Below are 18,078 nucleotides of genomic sequence, written 5' to 3'. Positions count from 1 at the left end.
CGATTGACGTGAGTAATAAAGACTTGTAAGACTAGACCCAAGGGATAACCAAACCTATAATACCAGATGTACAGGTCTTCCTTCTTGACACTAAGACACTCACTAATATGACTAGAAGTATTTAAACAATATATATATATAAACCACCCTTCCCATCCACCACCAAGCAGCTTCTTCGTATTCAGATCATTGAAAACAACAATCAGGCTAAAAAGTTACCCTACAATTCAGGTCCTTTGTAACTTTACTAATTGATAGCAAATTAAACATGATATTAGGAACCAATAAGGCAGATGATAAGGAGAACGAGGGAAAAACAAATACAATACCCTCATCACCAATAAGTGTTAGGGTACCGTCTACTAATTTCACACGTCCTAAATCTAACTTTATATTAGGAGTAAATGAAGAAAAAGAAGAAAAAAAACTCAGGAGCACTAGGGCTCTGATACCATATTTAGAAGAATGAGAGAATTTGAGAGAAAGAGAGCATATGGGGCTTGAATGTCCGAGCCACTCTTATATATAATAATAGAATAAGAGATAAATTTACATATATGCCCATATATGAAGGAAAAACTAAAGGAAGACTAAGGTGCAAATAAGGAAAGCATGAAACAAAGTTAAAAGGCTGAAAAATTAAAGACAGATGTCCATAACATATAAGACCCAAGTAGAGTTGTACACGAACAGAGTTAGCTCGGTTATCTCACTCGACTCGACTCGAAAAATCTCAATCCGACTCAGTTTGAAACTGAGTTCAAGCTTTTTTTTTTATCTCGAAAAAATTTCGAGCTGAGTTAGAGCTTGCCCGAGCTCGACTCAACTCGGATTGAACCCCAACTCGAATCAAACTCGGAACGAACCAGTTCGGTGACTCGGTTATTTTGATATTGATTTTGCTCAACAAGTGTTTGATGAAATGACTCAACAAAGTGTCAACTGGTGGCGAGGAAGGTACGCATATGAAACAAATACCCTTGTATCTTGATTTTTTATGTTGCCTACTGAGTGTTTGATGAAATACCTGTAAACTAATGTTGTTGTTTTACATTCCGTGAGAAATTGAAGGTGCACTCCATGTGTTTGAGAAAATGCCACAGAGGATCAAACTCAGATCGAACTGGCCCGAGCTGTTGATTGAACCGAGCCGACCTGGCCAGTCAGGCTCGAGGACCGAGCCAAGCCGAGCCGAGTTTGAGCTGGGGTCAGGTAGTGGCCAAACCGAGCAAGTTGTGCCAAGCTCAACTCAATTCAACTCGTGTACGGCTCTAGACCCAAGTATACGTACTTGTGGGCCCAGTCATAGGCCCTCACGCACATACACCCACGAGACAGAAAAGTTATGCTTTACAACAATGACAAAGGGAGAAATACATTTATCACAATTGTATCATAGTCCTTTGTCACATTGATCCTTCATTTGTGGATGTGAGTCTACTGATGACAACAGCAGTTGGCTCATCTTCTCCCACAACATTCAAATCATCGACGTTGCAATAGAATCCTCACCTAATACTCCAACAGAGTATGCTTGCCTTGAAGCATAAGCAATTCCATCATCATGGATGGTAACACCGGCCTAAATAATTGAACACTTGAGCAAATCTCTTAAGCTGCTTATCAAGAACAACTCCATTAGCCCAGTGCATCATCTTTTAATCTGCACATAAAGGCAACTTATCAAGAACAACTCCGTTAAGCCCAATTCTTCAATTTTCGCCAATCTTTCATACTCATTTTGGAATTCTTTGATTGTAGTGGTTTGATGGAATTTTGCAAGAAATACCACAAAGCCTTCAAACTTGGTGGGCCTAAATCATGCACATAGCACATTTGTGAAACCTTTCCATGTTGTCGTTCCCATCGTTCTTCACGTCACTGATACGATTGGATTGCTTCTTTCTCCAAATGCAAGGGAACCTTCTCGTCCCCAAGGTTCTGATTGAGATTGAAATATTGTTCCACCCGATAGATCCAACTCGTCAGATCTTCCCACCAAAGTGTAGAAATTCAATTCAAGCAAACCAGATTTGGTTACTCAAGGTCCCCAGACTCAATGTAATCAAAAGTTATCGGTTACTCGACTCCTCGCCTTGTGTTGATTCATTGATCCCAACATCTACTCATTTTGTGACTCGATCATTATGAATTTACCATAAGATTTCCTTTAAGGCTTCACCCTGCCATTCCAAACCTTCTATGACTTGCTCGGTCTAACAGCCTGTAATTTCTTTGAATTGCTTGACCGTGTGCACCATCCAACATTGGCTCTAATACCATTAGATTTCCTCCATGGCTTCACCCTGCCTTTCTGAACCTTGTATGAGTTGTTAGGACTGACATCCTATACTTTCCTTGATTTGCTTGATCACATGCACCATCAGCCGTTGGCTTTGATACCAGATGATATTATCTTTTCTCGACTGACATGCCCATGCAAATAAATCAGCAAAAAAGAAAGGAGAAAAGAAGATGAAGACAAAATGTCAACTTTGATGGAGACGACCTCCTAATTCTCTAGAAGAAAACAATAAGTTAGAATTGTATTGATTGTCCCCTTTCAAAAGGTACACCAAACATATATACCCATGTATGCTTCCATCCACTAACGCATTCAAGGGAACTTGAGAGTAGCACCAACAGATAACAAGATGAGGGAAAGTAAACTTCGATGGTTTGGTCATGTGCAGCAGAGACCAAGAACTGCTCTGGTTAGGGATAAGTTGATGCAAGTTGAAGTCTCTAAATGGGTAAGGGGAAGGCCCAAAAGTGCATGGATGGAGGTAGGAAGAAAAGACTTGATGACCTCTGGTCTAACTGAAGTTATGGCCCTTGATAGAGTGGAATGGCAGAACAAGATTCATGTGCCCAACCCCAATTAGTTCGGATAAGTCTTAGATGATGATGATGCTTCTATGTATTAAAATCCTCTCGGTAACAGCTCATAAAATCCTACCATAACTTTCCACACAATGGCAACAAAAAGCCATAAGGTCAAAGACATTCCACCCAACTAAGATTCCCAAATCATGCAATCAACAAAGACTTCCTCCTAACCTACAAACCAAAAAACCAAAAAACAAAAAAAAAAAACAAAAAAAAAAAAAATCTCCAAAGATCATATGCATCCCACGAGGCATGCATCCTACATGGCATTAGCCAAGCAAGGTTCCTATCAAGATCACAAACAAAAAAGTAGGTCCAAGAGTAATCTGAACCATCTATTTGTTGGGGCTCATTAAGGATTAGTTATGGTTCCAAGAATCACTTCTATCAGACTAATTTAAACATCCCATCCATTCCCTGAAAATGAATGGCTGCAAAGAAAAAGGCCAGCTTACAGACGGATTAGATGTTACGGCTAGTGTTATGCTTGCTTGGTAGCCCATCTGTGATGCACCTACTGGACAGTCCAGATTGATCGATTGGACTGTAAGTGTTCCAATGCAACTAAGGAGCACTATAGCTCATAGCGCTCCGAAAGCACTGGATCATTTCTCACAACAACAACGGCAGCGGCAGCAGCAGCAGCAGATTCATCGAGCGTTTCTTCAAGACAAAGAAAACTTGGAAATGGAATGAAATAAAATAAAAATAAAAGCAGAGATTTCTTAGGAAGCTAGAAATGAAACCATACAAAAATCAGATTCCAGAATCAAATCAGATAGAAACGCATTTCTGCATTCGATCTACAGCTGCTGACGGGAATTTCTAGAAAAGAGAGAATACCTCTTTGGATCGAGCTTTTGGAAAAACGGATTTCGAATCTCATCTACATTTTCCAAAAACCCTTTTGCGCTCCTCTTTCCTCTCCAGCTCTCCCTTCTCTCTCTCTCCCTCTTCCTCTCTCCGCTTTTGCCTTTCTGAGCTGCTTTTTATCCCAGCGGATGCCAAACGGGAATTTATTTCGGTTATTTGAATGATTGTGTAAGCCTGCTTCCGTAAATGCCCTCTCTTTTACAGAAATTGTCGGATTGCCCTCCTAAAATAATATTCCAGGCTGAGGAATTAAAATTTAAAAGGGGCCCACAGACGTATATTCAAAGTGGACGTGGCTTCGCGGATCCACAGAGGTCGGTTGATCCTGATTTTGGGGCCACTGTGATTTATTTTCCTTTCATCCATGCCGTCCATACGTTTTAAAATTATGTTTTAGTGAATTTTATAAAAATTAAAAATATCTAAATATTAATTGGACCACACCACAATAAACAGTTTTGATTGAATACCCACCATTAAAAACTTCTTGGTGGCCACCGGAATTTTTATTTTACATCCAGACCGTTGATAAGGTCACACAGAACTGGATGAAGGGACCACACAAATATCAGATTGATCCAAAACTTTTGTGACCTGCAAAAAGTTTTTAATGGTTAATCACCATTGTTTCTGTGGTGTGGTCTACCTGAGATTTAGAACTGTTTCATCTCTGAGATCGTGCATGAAATGAGATATCGAAACCGATGGACGTCATGGATGTAAGTCACGTTCATCACAGTGGGCCCCACAGTTAGGGATCCACTCACTTTGGTGGAATCCACCGAAGCCGCGCGCCGCGGTCTCATGCATGCGACCCTTTAGTTGGGTGATCGAAACCGTTGATCCGATGGGCCTCACCGTGGATTTGAAATGTAGTCAAATTTCTGAGATGGGAGTGTTCTAGCTTTCCACATTTGGCATTGTTTACATCTGTTATTGGCCGTATACTGTATTTGGAAGGGACCCTCTAGGAGGTACGGTGGGGCCATGGTCGGTTAATTGAAACCGTAGACGACCGTAGCCTGACTGTGTTTAGGGGGAAGCGGATTGGCTGGTGCACCAGACACCACCAATGTGGCCGGTTTGTTGACGTCACCAAGTTACGTGGGTTCCATCATGAGGTATGTGTTATATCCGAACTGTCCATTCATTTGGTCAGCTCTTTGTAGGGCTAGAAATGGAAAATTAAGACAGATCCAAAAATCAAGTGGACCACACTTCAAAAAGAAGTGGGGGATTGAACATCTACCATTGAAACCCTTTTATGGTCACATAAGTTTTGGATGAATATGATATTTGTTTTCCCTCTTCATTCAAGTTTGTGTGACATTATAAATAGATTAGTTAGAAAATAATCTTCATACTGGGCCCTATCAGTGTTTTTTAACAATAAGAATCATTGATTGGGGCTTCCCTTCCCTGAACTTTGAATATGACTCATCTTGCTCGGACTTGTCAAATGGACATAAGTATTGATATAATAAATATATGATTGTGGGGCCATATGACTTTATCATCTTTGAACCGTTTGTACAACTCAGAGCTCGAAAAGTGTCATTGCTTGTCACGACACATGGTGTGTGGTACACCCATCAATTCACTCCCTATTTAGGGCGGCTAGTGGATCAGGTTCACATTAGATGATAGTAAAGTAGATCTAAAACTCAAGTGGACCACACCATGTAAAGTAGTGAGGATTGAACATCTACCATTAAAATCTTCTCCAAGGTTGAGAAAGATTTGGATCAATAATTTGATATCTATCCCTTTCCTTCATCTAGGTTTGCATGACCTATGACATGTTGGGTGGCAAAAACACTTCATGGTGAGCTTAGGAATGTCTCAGGGGTGGGAATCATAGTCCCGAGTGTGATCCACCCGAGATTTAAATCTACCTCATTTTTTAGCCTCATGTCCTAAAATAATCTCAAACAATGGATGGATGGCATGTATAAAACACCTATACATCATGGTGGGGTCCACTTAATTTCATGATATCAACACACCACCGAGGTCAATGGTGTGTGCCATACTACACAATCGGCTTCCGTTAGGCTTGAGTACAAGTTATGTTAAGCTGCCACGTCCAAGTTGCCGAGCAATCCGGCATGGATATTAGATCTTGGGTTATTGCTTTGTGTCAGTTTTGAGAGGGGTTCTCGATGGTTGAGTTGTGAGGAATAGGGTTTCACTGGTGCCCACAATAATTGTGCATCAGATCTACCTCATCCATTAAATATGTGTATCCATATTAAGTCATGGGGCCAAAAGTCATTCCGAAGGAAAGCTTGGGTGCACCCATAATTAGCAAAACAGCATGTGGCAAAAGTATGGTACAACAAATGCTGTGTTTGATTCGGTATCCTGAAAAAAGGAAAGATACAAGAAAGAGTTTTGTAAAAATTGGGAACCCATAAAAGTTCATTGAACAGAATGAGCAGGTTATATAGATTGGAGAGAGAGGGTGTCTGTGTATGCGTGTAAACAGTTATATTTATGTATATACTATATATAAATAAGGTTAGAATAAAAAAAGCTTTGATTAAAATAATTAAAAAATGTAGGCATGTGAGTGGTAATACATATAGACTATAAATTGCTGTTTTTTACCTCTCTTAAGTCTGTCTTTTCAACTAATATTTGTGTAAATCATTTCATCCCTAGTAAATCTAATACACCTATTTGGATCATGGGATTAAATAGGATTAGGTGGTATTGAATTGCAATTCATCTAATGTAAAATCCATTTGGTATTTGAAAATGATGGGAGCATTAGATTAATCCAAGTATCGTATCATCCAAGCTGATCAAGAGAAATGGCGGGATTTCTAGTGGATTCCAAAATCCACTACATATGTTGGCTCCATGTTGATGCGTATGTTTTTCCAGGTGATCGACATCAATTGTGAAATCTAGTCCATTGATTATAATTTCATGGTCCACTAAATGCAAGTTTCACTTAATGTATTGCTTCTTTCTTCTTTTTTTTCAAATAATCTCCAACATTAGATTGGAGGGTTAAAATACTATGATTTTTCAATACATATAATCATTGTAATAATGATGTTAATTCCACCTAATGCAATTCAATACCGTTTAATCTTTGCATTCCAAATACCATCCTTTAACATATTTACCTTCTACGTAGTTTTACCAATAGTATAATGACCATCAATACCTGATTTTAAAGTTTCTCCCAAAAGTATTCTTAATCAATTATGCCTTATTAGGAACAAAAAACTATTTTTATTTGGATTGAAAATGAGTTTTTCAGTCCTACCTTTTGAAATATATAGAATTTTAAATGGCTAGTTAATAATACAAGTATTTCTAAAATTAAAAAGCTTAAAATCGAGTTTTACCATAGGTAGACCACGCCTTAAGGAATAATTGGGAGTAAGACACCCAAGCAATAAAACTTTTCTCACTATTTGTGAAGCCCATGTGTTGTTTATATGCCATCTAGTCCATTCATTAAGTACATTTCATCAAGATGAAGAAATATAGAAGAGTTTAGGCCATTCCAAAATTCAGGTGGGCCACGCCATGTGAATTTAGGAGTCTTAGATATTTTTACATTGTTACTGATACTGTAGCCCATTTGAGTTTTTTATTAGCTTGACTTTTGATCTAGAGTGAGACATAAGGAGCCACTTGAGTCTACCTTCTTATATTAGGTGCCGTTACACGGCTCTGACACTTGATAAACAGGCAATTAGAAATTGCGCATTTCATACATTAACTCAAATTAAACTGATAAAATTGTGGAGCCTATGGTTTCCAAGCCATGGTCCCAATTTTAGATTGGTGAAACAATCCTAGCCTCTGATTGATGGATACTTGTTGAAATAAGATATATATATTAGATGTTATTCATTTTAAACCATCCAATAAATATCTACCAATCCAGTATTGAGATGATTAAACAAGGATAGCTTTTGGTTCATGACATATCTAAACTTTAAAAAAAAAAAAAACAAAACAAAACAAAACAAACCATGTTTTGGACAGTTTAATGCATCCAATGCATGAAATTTTTAATTAATTTCTAAGTATATGTGTATCATCCATCGCTCTCTAAAATTATTTATAATATATTGGCTATTAGAAAATCTTCAGTGGTACTCAACCTACCCTATTTCTTAAATGGGTCTAAAGTAGTGGACCCCAACCTGACTAGATATTCAAACGGTCCCATTTGCAAGATTTCAACCCTTTGATAAGCTCTACTCTTTTAAATTGACTCGTGCTGTTGTTTTTGCATTACCTCCTCAATTTTCCATTTTGACGGCCATTTATTGAAAGATTTAAATATCATCTTTTGAAATTTTTGTAGGGAGTCGTTTCACTTTCTGCGCCCACAGGATCAATGGTATGGATTGGAAAGACATGGACAATTTGGATTCAGATTGATGAAATGATCTTAACCGTCTGATTTAGGTAGTTGAAATTGGACTTATTGGCATTTTATTTTTAATCATTCTTATTAACCATCAATTCAATGGCTAGGATTGTTTCATCACTGTAATTTTTGGGTTATGATCCATTTTAAATATGTTACATTTTGGACGGTCTGGATTAACATGTATGGATGTAATGCACCATAACTTTAAAAAAAAGATTGTGAAAACCGTTATAAAGATGGCACAGGAAAACCATCTGAGCTCTTTTTGGGAAATAAAAAATAAAAAATGAGCTATTTGGAAAACTACGGACGCTCAGGATACTGTACATACATCAATTAAATTTAAACCGTTCAAATTGAAGGACCCACCAGGAATGGGCCCACACCTTAAAATCAGATCAATTTAGCTCTCTGGAACTCTGATTCATATGACCCACAGTTTGAACATGGTTGATTTGAGTTGCATGTATGGCATGTGTATAGATTATTAGTGTGTGAGTATCAACCATCCCACTCCGACAGAGCAGTAAAGCTTTCATTCTCCTGGAAAAAAATGGACGGTAGACAACAAATGATGGTGTGTCCTGTATTAATCCCTAATCATTCTTCATAATAAAGTAACAGACAACCCTCCAGGAGCGCCTCTAATCTCATACGCGCGTGAAGAAAATGTTTCCACGCGCGTCAAAGTATCCAAAGTTACTTTTTCACCTCACATGCGCGGGGGAGTAGCCGTGAGTTGGTAACAGAGAGAATATAGGAAACGTGGGCATTGTCTGTGGACAGTATGCATGGGTTTAATATTAGGACTGGTAGGTCCAATGAACCAATGATCCGGACCATTGGTGTGCTGAATCTGGGCATGGATGGAACATTCCTGAAGTGTGTTCCAGATTGGAATATCCCAATCACTAATGTTAGGACTTATTTTAAGTTGAATGTGAACCGTTGATGTAATTTAAACGATATATTCATCTATTTTCTAGGCCAAGATGGAGACTCTTCCACGGAGGCTAATCTACAGGGTTGTCAATAAGCCAAGCTCTAGCCAGACAAAATCCAATTTTTGAATAGTGACGCTTAACCTGCATAATTTTGTCCATATTCAATTTGGACACGTGGCCACACATGTGATGAATGGCCTGATTTAGATTAAATATATGTGAATATGTAAAGTGTCAAACATAGTGTAGTCATCTTTGAGTGGAATCAAACATAATGATTTGTGACCTCATACTTTGAAATAGACAGATTGAAATTGGATCTATGAAGATTGGTAGTCATCTATAGAGCTGGGGAATCATGACCCGATCCAGTGGATCTGACCCAATCCGGTGGATGCGACCCAATCCGAATCGATATGACGGCCTGAATCGGTGCAAATCGAGTAGGGCAGTACAGATTCGAAAGATTTTCGGGTCGAGTTCGGATCCATACCTACTCGGAGTGATCCGATCCGACCCGATCCGGAGTGGATAAACCACATGCATTTTCACGGTGGGCCCCAACAGAGTTTACTCAGTATGATAAAATCCAGAAGTGGATTTCCTAGTATACCACACACCAGCTATATAGCCGTTGTAGGTACGTGTCGTGTGCGAAGACGGATGCGAATTGCCTACTGACAGCGTAGTAGCAAAATGGCTACTGACCGTGGTTCTGTGGGCCCCAACACGATGTGTGTATCCTATCCATGCCATCCATCCATTTTTCCATCATATTTTATTGTATTATAACAAAACTAAGGCAGATAAAAATCTCATATGGACCACACCATAGTAAAGAGTGGTGATTGAACACTTATCATTAAAAACTTCTAAGGAGCCAAGAGAGTTTTAGATTAAGCTGATATTTGTGTTTTTTCTTCATCCAGGTGTGCTTGATCTAATCAACGGGTTGGATGACAAATAAACATTACAGTGAGCCCTACGAAGTTTTTAATGGTGGGCATTCAATCTCCACTGTTTTCCTGTGGTGTGGTCCACTATATTTGGATCTCCCTCATTTTTGGGCTTATACCCTATAATGATATGTAAAAATAGATGGACGGCTAGGATAAAACCTATATATATCATTCTAGGCCCATAGAGCATTGTCAGTAGCCACATCGCTACTGGCTTTGTAAGTACGCAATCCGCGTCCGTGTGAAGACGAGTACTAGCACTCCTCGAGCTCCGAGTTGTACGAACGATTCAAAGGATATCAAAGTTATATGGGCCCCACAGTGATGTATTTATTATATCTACGCCGTTCATATATTTTTAAAGATCATTATGGAGCATTATCCACAAAATGAATAATATCCAAAGATCATATGGACCACACCACAAATAGCAGCAGAGAATGGTTTTCACCGTTAAACAATTCATGTGGTCCACTTGATAGTTCGATCTGTCTTATTTTTCGTCTCCAGCCTTAAGATGAGCTTGCCAAATGGATGGACAGTTCGGATATAACACATACCCCATGATCAAACCCATAGAACTTACTAATGTCAATACAGCAAGTCACACTATGCACAGCTGCACTTGCGTGATAAGCACGTCACTGCACGACCACTTGCGTGATAAGCACGTCACTGCAATTTCGTGCAGTGCACGTCAATACTAGCATATGTTCGATAAAAACGCGGATATGATAGATGGATAGTTCTTTTAGAGCCAAGTGGGGCCCACCTTGATGTATATGTTTTATCTAAGCTGTTCATCCATTTTGACATATCATTTTAGGCCTTGAGCACAAAAAGGCGGTATATTGAAGGCTGAAGTGGACCACACCACATGAAACAGTTGGATTAAATTCATACGATCTAAATCATACCCAACCCGATCCAATTCGATTTCCCAAACCGAGTGAGACTTGGTTTAAGTCAGGCCAACCATGCATCAAATCAGTCCAAGTCAGGTGACCCAGACTCAGTCCCAGATCGGATCGAGTTCGAGTCAGGCCATTGAGATTTCGGAGCGGATTGAGTTGGACCCAATTCGATCCGATCCGGATCGATGCCCAACTCTAATCATCTACATGGACTCTAGGGAGTCTCGACACGAGGTCTGGGGTTCGAGTACCCATAGGTGGTGAAATCCCACTATGGCATGAGTGTGTGGGCAGGTGTGGAGTGTGTGTTATAAAAAAATTTAAAATTTAAAATTTAAAAAAAAACTATTGATTTGTAAGATGGTCAGATGATTTGTGAATGGAAGGGTTAATCCTTCGTATGGATTCTTTTTACCTAGAAGATGAGGACTTTTCTTACAATGGTGATAGTTTCGTTGTGTTCCTTAACAAAAACAATAAAGATTAAAGAAAAAAAGGGTTGGTGTCGATTTTATTAATTTGGAAGTAGATAAAGTACAATTGATAAAAAGAAAAATAGGCGAAAAAGGTTACTGACAGCAGTCTGATATGTCTGAAATGACTTTTGTCCTGATGGTACTCCGAATCTAGGCATTCGTGAGATGGTCATGATAACAATAAGTTATTTGCGACATAATTGCAGTGTATGGTCAGTAAGTTGTAACTTGGGAATTACCAAGTAAGAACTCGACAATTTAGAAGATCTAATGACAAAGTCGTGGATATTTAAACTAAGTTGACTATCTTACTACTGCAGTGTGCTAGACAGAAGCAAAAACTAATACTAAACTAAAGACTCTGAGCTTATTGCAGCACGTTGCTAGACAGAAGCTAAGGAATCTGGAATTAAATTAATTGAGATAGACATCTATGAAAGACGCGAGATATGCAACATTGAGCTGAAAAGGCCCATGTGTGATTGTGTTAACATGAGGCTTGAATCTTTTCTTTTTTGGTGTTGATTTTATAGACTTGGGCAAGGCGATGGCCTTGGGTAAAGTCTATTTACTTCCACGTAAGTGTAGCTTATTGTATTAGGCAACATGTATAAGAGGGATCCCCAACGTGCATTGAAGGCTTTGCTAGAGAGTCTTCGTCTCACACCCTGAAATTTGGAACCCGATTACGGTAACCCTGATCCAAAATTCCAGAGTTTGAATTAAAAATTTAAGCATACATTCTTTAAAATTATATTCCACACATCACATGTTTAAAATAAACTTAAATGAAGCTTCATTAACTATAATTTAACTCAAACTTAAATGTAAAATTCAAAAGTCAAATTAATTAATCTACTTCTATTAAATTCTCTACTAATGGAAAGCTTCACTAAGGTTTTTTTTTTTAATTTTTAATTTTTTAACATCAAATTCAATGAAATAAAATAAATCAATATAAAATATGAGTGATGCCTTAATATAAGTATCCATCTGGGTACTCAAATTTGCTTGCATCTTCTTCTTCCTAAAAACTTGCATGTGACGTTTATTTGGTGGGCCATGAGATCATATCTGTTGTCAAAGAAGATATCTTAAATCTTTTGGGTAACTCGACCGGTCGAGCGAATCGTTAGACTAGTTGAGGATTGCTCAACTCAAAGTCCAACGTCTTATGATTTTTGGTGTCCGGGCTGCCCGACCAGTCGAGGGGATGGCTCGACCAGTCGAGGGGGTCCCTCGACCAGTCGAGGTTGTGCAAATTCGAGTCCGGATCTTGTGCGGACTGCAAAAATCTGAGGCGGTTTCGCAAGGGTGCGAAAGTGAAGTTTCCTAAACTATAAATAGGGGTCCCTAGGGCTATTCTAATGTATTCTAAGGCTTCCTAAAGGTATTCTAAAGGGTTCTAGGGTTATCAAAGGGTGTAGCAAGGGTGAGATTCGAGGTTGTTCGAATCGGGTAAGTCCTCTCTCTTTGTAATTGATGTTTTCATAGTAGAATTCTGTCGTTTTGTGTCGTGGTTTTTTCCCAAAAGGGTTTTCCACGTTAAATCTGTGTGTTCTCTTGTGTTTACTTGGTGCCATTGTATTGTTATCCTAAATCTAGATCTGTGTGATTTCGCAGGCCAAAATCTCAACAAGTGTTATCAAAGCAATTGTTGGGGCACATATCTGAATATGAGGGATTAGTAATAATAACAAACATTAGATATGATATTGAGAAGTACTCGGAGAAAAATAACTTTGAGTTATGGAAGATCAAGATGATGAGTTCCTTAATTAAGCAAGGCAAAGATGGTGCTCTTGAGGAGCGAAAGTCTACTATGAGTGATGATGAATGAAATACTCTTGATAAGAAGGTTTTATCATCAATCCGTTTATGTCTCACAGATGAGGTTCTCTACAATGTCATGAGGGAGAAAACTGCGGCTAAGTTATGAGCGAAGTTAAAGGATGTCTATGCAAAAAAATCCTCTGAAAATTGCCTACACTTGAAGTAGCAATTGTATAACTTCAAGATAGCAGAGGGTGGAGATCTGGAGGCTCACATTAGTAACTTTAATAAATTAGTTTATAAATTGCTGGATATGTTGGAAGCAATAAAAGATGAAGAACAAGCATGTATGTTACTGAATTCTCTTCCAGCGTCGTATGAGTCATTCAAAGACACAATGTGCTCCACGAATAAAATCTTGAGTGTCGACACCGTTATCTCAACTCTTTAAGGGAAGGCTATGAGAAAGCTTAACGCCAACATATGGATATCTTCTGAGGCACTGCTTACAAGGGGTAGGAATTCTGAACAAAGTATAAGTTCTTCAGATTCTAGATCCAAATACAAGGGCAAGGGTAAAGGAAAGGTAAAGTGCTGGAACTGTGGGATGGAAGGACATGTGAAGAAGGATTGTGAAAATTCTAAATCGAAGAGAGAAGATTCTGAGGCTTCATACAAGGAGGCCAATGTTGCCACGTCAGATGGATCGTGTGGATATGATGGTAATGTTTTATCTGTGTCTACTATTAGACAGCTATACAACGATCGTAAGGACGAGTGGATGCTAGACACAGGGGCATCTTTTCACATGACTCCTCATCGGAATTGGTTCACCAGCTACAGGGAGTGTAATGGTGGACAGGTATTTATGGGCAATGGCATTGCTTATAATGTTATGGTCATTGGTTTGATGCTCATCAAGATGTTTGATGGGGTGGAGTGTACCTTGACTGATGTCAGGCACGTTCCTGATTAGAAACAGAATCTGATTTCTCTGGGTGTGCTTGAGGCAAAATGATACAAGCACATAGGTATTGATGGTGCTCTTAAGGTATCTAAGGGGGCACTAGTAATCATGAAAGGACAACGATTCGATAACTTGTACAGGTTGATCGGGAGCAGTTCAAAAGGTGGAGCTGCAGTGGATGTAGCGGATTTCACCTCTGCACACATGTGGCATGTTGGGCATGGCTACATGAGCGGGCAAGGCAAGAAGGCTGAGACGTACGGACAGGGATACAGAGCAGGTGGAGAAGCCACTTGTGAGAAGAATCATACGACATGATCGCAGGATATCGACGAGGTACATGGACGACTCCAATATCGCAGAAGGATTCGTCTTCTATTCTGATAGCTCTAGGTGAGCCTGATGCTGAGAAGTGGAAGGTGATTATGGGTGATATGATGGATTCGTTGTACCGGACCGACATATGGGAGCGGGTGGAACTTCTAGTGGGTCGGAGAGCGGTTGGATGTAAGTGGATCTTCAGAAGGATACAACATAGATATAGGGTGATGTTGGTAGCGAAAGGTTATGCTCAGAGAGAAGGGATCGGCTTCTTAGAGATATTCACACCGACGGTATATCAGGTGTCTATTAGATCCGTGATTGGCGCTAGTTGACCAATGTGATCTTGAGCTGGAAGGATGGATGTGGAGTCTGCACTTCTGCAAGGATGGATGTGAAGGGTAGATCTACATGAAGCGACCAGAGCGATTCAAAGTTAAAGGGGCTAAAAAAAGACTTTGCATGAGGTCATGGTTCGACCTGTCACCTAGGTAGTGGTTTGATTCCTTCATGAGTTAGAAATTGATGACATGTAGATCGCCAATTATGACATATCTGAAATCAATGTACTAAAGACTCGGTTAAGTGGGACATTCAGGATGAAGGATCGGGGACTGCAAAGATGGTTCTGTGCATTAGGACTGAAAGAGGAGCAGACTTTGGTTATCTCAGGCAGAATACCTTGGTTAGGTATTGATCAAGGAGGTGATGGACCATGTAAAGCCATAAAGCGTTCCCTACGTGTCTTTCCTCAAGTTTTCCTCAGGATATATCCCAAAACAGATGAGAAAAAGTGAGATATCTCATAAGCTTTATTCGAATGCGGTTGGCAGTGTATGCTATAATCTGAATTAGACCAGTTATTTCACAGGCTATCAGTGTTGTGAGCAAATGCTTTGGTAAGCAATATTGGGTAGCTGTGAGATGGTAAGAAGACTACGTCTTTCCTTTTGAGAAGACAGGAGTAAAGGCAGTTAAGCACATGGATTTTAATCTGGCAGACATACTCACCTAGATCGTTCATGCAGAAAAGTTCAAGTTTTGTGTAACTTCTCTGGCTTTAACGATGGCGGAAAAGAAGGACGGAGTGTGCACGAGAAGTTATGATATGATGCAGAGATAAGAGAAGAGGTCAAGGAGCTACACGTTTGAAGATTGAAGATATGGTGGAGATTGTTATTAAAGAAGATATCTTAAATCTTCTGGGTTGCTCGACCGGTCGAGCGGGTCACTAAATTAGTCGAGGATTGCTCGACTCAAAGTCCAGCGTCTTATGGTTTTTGGTGTCCGGGCCGCTCGACCATTCGAGGGGATGGCTTGACCGGTCAAGGGGGTCCCTCGACTAGTAGATGACTCGGGTCGACCAGTCGAGGTTACGCAGATTTGAGTCCGGATCTTATGCGGACTGCGGAAATCTGATGCGGTTTCACAAGGGTGCGAAAGTGAAGTTTCCTAAACTATAAATAGGGGTCCCTAGGGCTATTCTAATGTATTCTAAGGCTTCCTAAAAGAATTCTAAAGGGTTCTAGGGTTATCAAAGGGTGTAGCAAGGGTGAGATTCGAGGTTGTTCGGATCGGGTAAGTCCTCTCTCTTTGTAATTGATACTTTCATAGTGAAATTCTGTCGCTTTGTGCTATGATTTTTTCCCAAAAAGGGTTTTCTACGTTAAATCTGTGTGTTCTCTTGTGTTTACTTGGTGCTATTGTATTGCTATCCTAGATCTAGATCTGTGTGATTCCACAGGCCAAATCCCAACAATATCCATCTCAATTAAATTCTAAAGGAAGCGTAGATAATTCGATAAATGCGGAAGCTAAACAAGACAATAATAAGATAGAGACATATTATTATTTATACAAGGGTACGATGCATGACTACATGATTCCAATGTTTTGAATGTATAATGCACAAAATAAATTTATTTTATCTTAATTAATTAAGTAAAGTAGTTTTACATGACTTGCATGACACTAATATTAGGAATCTTTTATAATCCTAATATGCTCACCCAACCGGTCTAGCGAGGCATATACTTATATCTAAGATATCGTATAGTGCTGACATTAGGAACCTTTTGTAATCCTAACATGCTCACCTAATACACCCATCACTGCGGCAATCCGGACATGTGTGTAAATGACAATCCTAACATGCTCATAGATTGGAGCATTCGAATCTCGCACATCACTAACATTAAAAACATTTTCCAATACCGACATGCTCACTTAACTGGTCTAGTAAAGTGGCGATCCCGACATGCACACAGATGAGCAATCCCGACATGCTTCCCGATCCGTTGCCTAAGAAGAAAAATAAATCCAATTTTAAGCTTTATAATTTATTTTCAATTAAATCATGATCATTTAATTCATTCATTCCTTGAGCAATTATAATGTAAGACAATAACACAATTGTCAAACAATCAATGCTCATCAATAAACAACTTTAACAATTAACTAATGGTAAGGTCAATCTAAGATGTACATTCTAATATAAAATAGAAGTATTATCCAAGATATTGTTTTAGAAACATTGTGAGATCGAAGGACCTTCTCAACCCTCGAATGTTGGATATAAGCAATCCCAGGAAACACAAAGACAAAAGGAAAGGAATGAAGGCTTTCCTACAAATACAGAGGATTTCCATGGAGCAAGAAGGATTAGACTCGATGTGCGTATCACTTGATTAATTTAACAATTTTATTTACTATAGTGGTGTGGAGTCTCTTACTTAAGACTGTTGGGAAAAAATGGCGAAATCACACAGAAATGAATCTAAGATTGCAATCTAAAAGCACCAAGCAAACACAAAGAGAATGCAACAATTTAACGTGGAAAACCCTTTCGAGAAAAAACCATGGCACAAAGCGACAAAAATCCATTATGAAAGCAGAGATTACAAATAGAGAAGACTTACTCGAGTCGAGCAATCCTCGAATCTCACCCTTACTACACCGTTTGAAACCCTAGAACTATTTAGAAACCCTTTGGAATAGTTTAGGAGGCCCTAGAATACCTCTCAATCCCGTTTACACCCATATATATAGTTTTAAAAAGAATCGTAAACAAAATCGGAAGGAAATTTCACAAAATCTGCATTTCTGTAAAAATTTTTACGCAGAACCTTTGATGTCATCGAGCACTCTTCGATGTCATTAAAGAATGACCAAATTTGTCCAGTGACCAGAGGTAAAACTCTAAAAAATACTCGATGGCATCGACTGGCTTCGATGTCATTGAGCTGGCTTTAATGACATTGAAGCCTGCTTGATGTCATTGAGCCATGACAATCAAATTTAAGACATCTGACAACAACAATCTTTACCATGTCCTCAATCTTCGAACATGTAGCTTCTTGTCCCATTCTCTTATCTCTGTCTCACATCATAACTTCATCAATGCTTCTTGTGCATACTTCGTCCTTCTTTTACGTCATCGCCAAGCACAGAACTTAAACTTCTCTGTAGGAACGACCTTGGCGAGTATGTCTGCCGAATTCATGCTGGTATAAATTTTCTCCAGTATTACGGCTTCTTCCTCAAGCACCTGTCGGATA

General features: G+C 39.2%; 1 protein-coding gene across 3 annotated transcripts in view; it reads right to left on the bottom strand.

Moving 5' to 3' along the window:
* LOC131240158 (uncharacterized GPI-anchored protein At1g61900-like) overlaps positions 1 to 3,882 on the bottom strand; it is a 38,529-nt gene extending 34,647 nt beyond the window's left edge. For all 3 annotated transcript variants that reach the window (XR_009168641.1, XM_058238233.1, XM_058238232.1), the window contains exon 1: positions 3,733 to 3,882. The gene's annotated coding sequence lies outside the window, so the exon portion shown is untranslated. The remainder of the gene's footprint in view (positions 1 to 3,732) is intronic.
* Between the last annotated feature and the right edge of the window lie 14,196 nt (positions 3,883 to 18,078).

Source organism: Magnolia sinica, chromosome 3 (genome assembly GCF_029962835.1).
Source record: "Magnolia sinica isolate HGM2019 chromosome 3, MsV1, whole genome shotgun sequence".
In the NCBI taxonomy this organism is placed as follows: Eukaryota; Viridiplantae; Streptophyta; class Magnoliopsida; order Magnoliales; family Magnoliaceae; genus Magnolia; species Magnolia sinica.
This window is presented reverse-complemented; position numbering and strand designations above follow the sequence as displayed.